Below are 6,546 nucleotides of genomic sequence, written 5' to 3'. Positions count from 1 at the left end.
TCGCTAAACTCGATAAGCTAGGAGTTCCCAGCTCGCTCGTACAGTGGCTTAAGTCTTACCTAATTAATCGCACATGTTTGTTATCCGGCACTACAACTGCTTTGCGCAGTCCGTTATCCCGGCCTTAATGGCGGACGCCTCCACGCCATCTTGCCACCTCAATTTGGGCCTACCACGCCACCTCTGTCCTTGTGGACGGCCTAAAAAGACTTTACGGGCTGGGTCGTCCGTTTCCATGCGTACAACATGGTCAGCCCAACGGCGCCCGGCGAGCTTGATACGCTGCACGACAGTGAGGTCGGCGTACATCTCATACAGCTCGTCATTATAGCGGCTCCTCCATTGTCTTTCCACACATACGGGGCAAAGTATCCTTCTGAGCATCTTCCTCTCGAACGCGGCTAAGTGGGTTTCGTCAGATTTGGACGGTGTCCATGTCTCAGAGGTGTATGTGAGTACTGGTACTATATAGGTACTATATAGTCCCAGCTTCGTCCGTCGCGACAGGTTCTTTGAGGTAAACTGCTTTTTCAGGCTGTAGAATGACCGGTTGGCAGCCAGCATCCTTGCGCGCAACTCAGCTTCCATGCTGTTGTCGTTGCTGACCTTTGACCCAAGATAGGTGAATTGTGGGACGACTTCAAAAGTGCGTTCACCTATCTGCACGTCACGCCTACGTAGATTCTGATTATTTGTTGGTGGGCCCGCTGATGTTGCCACCATCAGTTTGGTCTTTGCCTCGTTTATCTGCAATCCGAGGCTGCCGCCTGCTCAATCCCTTGGTAGGCTTCTGCTACATAGGAGAACCGCAGAGCAATGATGTCTATATCATCAGCGTATGCCAGGATCTGGGTTGATTTATAGAAGATGGTTCCCGTAGTCTCCACCCTCGAGTCACGGATGGCCCTCTCTAGCGCCAGGTTGAATAGGAGACAGGCAAGCCCGTCCCCCTGGCGCAGACCTTTGGTGGTAGCAAAAGGTCCTGAGAGTTTTCCATTCACCCTCATCTGGCATGTGATGTTGGTCATAGTCATTCTAACTAGCCTTATCAGTTTGGCCGGGATTCCAAAAGAGCTCATAGCGTCATACAGTTTTACCCTGGCTATGCTATCATATGCGGCTTTGAAGTCAATGAAGAGATGGTATGTGTCGTGTCTGTATTCAGCCATCTTCTCCAAGATCTGCCGCATGGTGAAGATCTGATCAGTGGTTGATTTTCCGTTTCGGAATCCTTTTTGAGTTTCCGACTATCTCTTCGACGTGCGGGACAAGGCGATCCTGAAGGATCAGGGAGGATATTTTATAGGCGGTATTCAACACCGTAATACCCCTGTAGTTGTTGCAGTCCAACCTATCTCCCTTCTTGTATATGGGGTAGATGATGCCGAGATTCCAATCACAAGGCATCGATTCGCTATCCCACACCTCGGTAACAATTTGATAAATCTGGTTTTCTAGTCGTGCACCTCCATTCTTGACCAGTTCGGCTGCAATTCCGTCGGATCCGGGTGCCTTGTTATTTTTCAGCCGACGGATAGCCTTTCGTGTTTCTTCTATGCTAGGTGGCAGTAGCATGTCACCATCTGCTAGTGGCGCTTCTAGCTGTTCGCTAAACTGGTCATTGAGTAATTCATCAAAGTACTGAGCCCACCGCGAGAGGACCTCTGGCTGGTTACTGACCAGATCTCCATCCTTGTTGCGACAGCAGGTTACCTTAGGTACAACGTTGTTTCGGTAACCTGCTATCGCTTGGTAAACCTTTCGTGTCGGTCCGTACGCCCCTCTGGTTTGCTCGAGTTCCCGCATGTTTTGCTCTTCCAAAGCATGCTTCTTGGGGCGGTGAACTCTTTTCTCTTCGCGTCTGAGCCGTGAGTATTCCTCTGCGCATGCCCGCGTTCTATGCCGTTGCTGCATTGCTCGGTATGCAGTATTCTTACGTTCGGTCACTTGTCTGCATTCATCGTCGAACCAGCCAGATTTGGTGTTGCCACAACGTGGTGGGAGTATATTTCTTGCACAGTTTATTATATTTGTTTTAAGAGCGTTCCACCTCTCGCTCGTACCCGTCCGGCAAAATGAGTGTATTTTTTGAGTGATTTGAGTACCGTCCCCCGTTAGCAGTTACTCTTGGAGGAATGAGTTACACCTCGCGCGAGCCCTCCCCCTCCCCACCCGGAACGCACGGTGCGCTCTGCAGTTCTCAAAGTGTTCGTGTTCTTTTCAGTCATGCTACCAACATATCTAAAAATATTTGTTTCTTTCGTTTCTCGTTTTCTTTCATGCATAGACACGATCGCAAATACAGGGTTTCGAATCATATAAGGGAATAGTTCAATCAGTTAGGGGAATGTTGCAAACCGGTAGGGGAGTGTTGCAAGCACACTGTGGAAACTTGCAATCATATAAGGGAATTTTTCAAGCAGTTAGGGGAGAGTTGCAATGTCATTGGGGAGTTTTGCAATCCGTAGGGGAATTTTTATCCGGGCTTCAATCCAACCCTGCAAATGTCAAGTGTCAGAAGATCGTTTGCTTACATTGCGTCGATGCCGGCTCATAAACATTCTATCAGGCGAAGGAAAAGGTAACTAATTGCAATACTTTTATCAAATTACCCGGTTTAATGTGCCTTTTTCTTTCAGGCAAAGGTTCATTGAAGCTATATGTTAATAGTGGAAACGTGTGGTTTACTATGTACGTGTAATTTATCTACATAGATAGCAGCTATTAGCGTGCCCTCTGCCAGATGTAAAACATCTAGACATTCTTCGTTAATGCCGGAAATTTTTCCTTCTTGGTGTGGTATGTCACATTAGTCGTGTCGATATACTCAGTTTATACATACATATGTTATGTTTTTCCAGTACGGTCGGTCCAAGGCTATGCCCTTTCTTCTTCGTTTGCATCCGAACTGCATCAAATGCTTGGAACACATTAGGATCTCCAAGTTTTTTACGCAGATCAGCACCTCTTCTTTGCACCAACTACGCGACGGTGTCATAGTAATATGAGTAATTATTCAACATGTAATGATTTAAGATAACTCAGAATATTAAAATTACATAACATATTTATTCTAGCGCTACACTTCAAGCTCCATGTAGGCACCCGATCTCCGACCATGTAGACACCCGATCTCGCTTCACATGATCCAGCCATCGAGTTTGCTGTGCTCCGCTGTGCCTCATACCGAATCCGGCATCCTCATGACATGCCTCAGCCATCGTATCCTGCCAGCCTTCGCCACCGTCAGCATCGGCAAGCTTGAGGTTCATCCTTCTTCTCGACGCTACATGCTCGAACACACCGCTAAAGATGACCAGGAGGATGCGTCGCTCAAACACGAATAGAGTGTTTGCATCCTCCGCTAGGATGGTCCAAGACTCCTGTCCATAGAGGACCACCGGGCGAATCAATATATGATATATCTAACATTTCGTGCAGCCTCGAAGACTTCTGGATCTCAGCAGTCGATGAAGCCGTTGTCCATATAGCAGATAGCAGTAAGGTGCATATTTTACAGTTTAGAGAAGGTTATCACTTGTAGTAATTAGTTACTTATAAATTGAGATAACTGATGATTAGTGTTATTTTATCAACCGTGGCTAATGATGATGAAAGCTAGTGTATATGTATTTTGTTGTGTAGCGGGCAGAAATTCTTTCGAGCACAGGAACTTTTAAGTCGAAGAAAAGTGAACACGGAAAGTTAAGCGAAGTATGGCCCCGATCGAACCCTCGATCGCTCTTTTATTCTTTGCTGATTAGTTGGCATTAGAATCTTATCAGGAGCCATTGTAGTATAGGGTTCTATAGACGGCAGGGCACGTAGCTGACTCCTTGTCACCTTCCTCTTCGATAGGAAAAAATAGTACCCATCTTCCCATTATACATTTTACAGATTCGAGTTGAGATTTTACGGTTCCGAAACCTAATGTTACAAAATTGAAAAGAGTTTATGGATATGAATTGTATGTACGATTTTGAGAATCGTTTAACGTGTTAGAAAAATAGTGTTACGATGTTGAGCTAACTTGAGAAACGCTGTATAGCCAACGATACTATAAACCTATTAGAGACAACGATGAAAGTTTTAAAACGTGTATTACCATTTTACACTTAAAATCTGCCGGCAGGTCATTACGCGTTCGCTATTGAACCTGACCAGACGGTAGGCATTTATGCACAATAGCTGTCACAGAAGCGTCTAACGGTTGCAGTTGGACCAACGGTGTCAATAGAGCTGTAGTCCTACAGAACATATTTGCGATGCTGCTGACGCCCGCTTCATGCATGTGTATGTCATATCTCAATAAATGTTTTAGTAATGGGCTTTTCTACTGTGGAACACAATTCAACAGAGGACAATTCGGTAAAAATTGTTTATTTCATTAGAGTTTAATTCACAGCATTTTTCGTTTGGTTTTGATTTTGAATAAGATTACATACATTACATTTTGATAATTACATAAGAATTCAGAAAGTCTAAAATAGTTCAATCACAGCTCTTGTTAGCTTAAATTCTTAATCCTAATATCTTATGTAACAGGAACTAAAAATTCAATCATTCGTATTAATAACACCAACAGCAACATGTCAATCAACAATTTCCTCCTCATTGATGCATTTGCGAATGTACTTAAGCATATTTCGAAAATATCCATCGCAATCTTGTCTATTTATCAGCTCACTGCCATCTCGTATTGCTTTCATTAGTTCAGCTTCGTTTGTTGGGCGAGCTCTTCGTACTATATCCTTCCACTTAGAAAACATATTTTCTATAGGATTGAGGAAGGGTGAATACGGAGGAAGGAACTCTAATCTTATATTATTCTCTTCTGCAAATTGTTTAACTAAGTTTGTTTTATGGAAAGCAACATTGTCTAAAAATATCACTGGATCAGTGATATTATTAGTTGCCATGCTTTCCTTGAGTTTTTCTAGAAAACCTAGAAAAAGATTTTGGTTGAATGCCCCGTTCGTGGAGTCATAGGCAATGATCCCATTTCGGGACATGCAACAACAAATGGTCAAATTTCGGCTTCTGATAGATGGCACGACTTGCGTTGCAGGTTTACCGGAAACCGACCACCCTCTTTTGCATCGTAATGAGATATTAAATCCAACTTCATCCACAAACATGAAGTTGTGGTCATTTAAATCTGACTGCAAATCCAAAAAACGCGACGCATATTCCTTCCGCATCTGAACATTATCTCCAGCATTGCGTCGCACTGGCAATAGTTGCACTCTTTTTAAAGTGTAATGGAATTCGCTTAAATAATTCCTTATAGTTGATATGCAGACATTAACCCCAAATTCACGGGCACACTTTTCGGAAATCTTTTTGAGACTTGTTGTGCAGTCTTCGTCCACCCACGATTTTATCATTTCCAATTGCTCCGCAGTGAGTTTTTTGTTATGTGGACCTCCTTTTTGGCTCGAATGGTTCGTAATCTCACCTTCTTTTAAAAAGTTATGAACAATTCGAGAAACTGTTTGGATGTTCTGATCCATTATCCTAGCAATGTCTGTCATTCTGTATTCCTCATGATACAATTTAACAATTTTTTGTTTGTCCTCCAGTGAAATCTTTTTTCTTAACGGCATCTTTGATTGATTATTTCTAGTAAAATTAGCAACAGTCCTTTGCCTGAAAGAAAAAGGCACATTACAGGGTTTCGAATCATATAAGGGAATAGTTCAATCAGTTAGGGGAATGTTGCAAATCGGTAGGGGAATATTGCATGCAAGCTGTGGATGTTTGCAATCACTTAGGGGAATGTTGCAATCGATTAGGGGAATTTTGCAAGCGTACTGTGGAGCTGTCATCAGACGGTGGGTGCCGGTGTAAAAAGCTTCGAATTGATACCGATGATGTTTTTTTAAAACATCATTTGGAGTTGTTTTCGTGTGGGATTCTGATGTACACATGATAAACTAAAGAAATCCTGCTGCGGAGCCATAATTAAACATGATAAGTTAGTAAGATTGACGAAAACATTTTGAGGTATTTACAGCGGCACCCACAGTCTGATGACAGCTCCACAGTACGCTTGCAAAATTCCCCTAATCGATTGCAACACTCCCCTAGTGATTGCAAACATCCACAGCTTGCTTGCAATATTCCCCTACCGATTTGCAACATTCCCCTAACTGATTGAACTATTCCCTTATATGATTCGAAACCCTGTAAGCACTTATTCTAACAACAAACACAAACACGGTCATGTTTTATTTCATTGAATACTTTATTGAAACATAAAGCACACTTTCACAACATATTTAGAATCCTTCATACTCACGAATGGCGTCATACTGCAAAGTACCGGGTCGAGCCAGGCTGCGGGAAACTTGTCCACAATCTGCGTTGCCTCTGTTCAGCAAATTCTTACCTGTCGATCCACGCACTGCATGTGCGTCTGTGCACATTGTTTGTTCACTTAACACTTCACCAAAACGCACCGGCGCACGAGACTTTGAACGAAATGAACTTAGAACAAAACGCGCACAACCATCTCCGGCAAAGCGTCGCGCTGTACTGGTGGTT

General features: G+C 43.4%; 1 long non-coding RNA gene across 1 annotated transcript; it reads left to right on the top strand.

Moving 5' to 3' along the window:
• Positions 1–2,538: 2,538 nt before the first annotated feature.
• LOC121596531 lies at positions 2,539–3,002 on the top strand. Its single transcript, XR_006005289.1, has 3 exons — positions 2,539–2,581; positions 2,640–2,799; positions 2,862–3,002. It is a non-coding gene; the product is annotated as an uncharacterized LOC121596531 (long non-coding RNA).
• The last annotated feature ends 3,544 nt before the right edge of the window (positions 3,003–6,546 follow it).

This window comes from Anopheles merus, chromosome X (assembly GCF_017562075.2).
Source record: "Anopheles merus strain MAF chromosome X, AmerM5.1, whole genome shotgun sequence".
Classification (NCBI taxonomy): Eukaryota; Metazoa; Arthropoda; class Insecta; order Diptera; family Culicidae; genus Anopheles; species Anopheles merus.
Note: the sequence above shows the minus strand (reverse complement) of the source record. Positions and strands in the feature narration are given on the sequence as shown.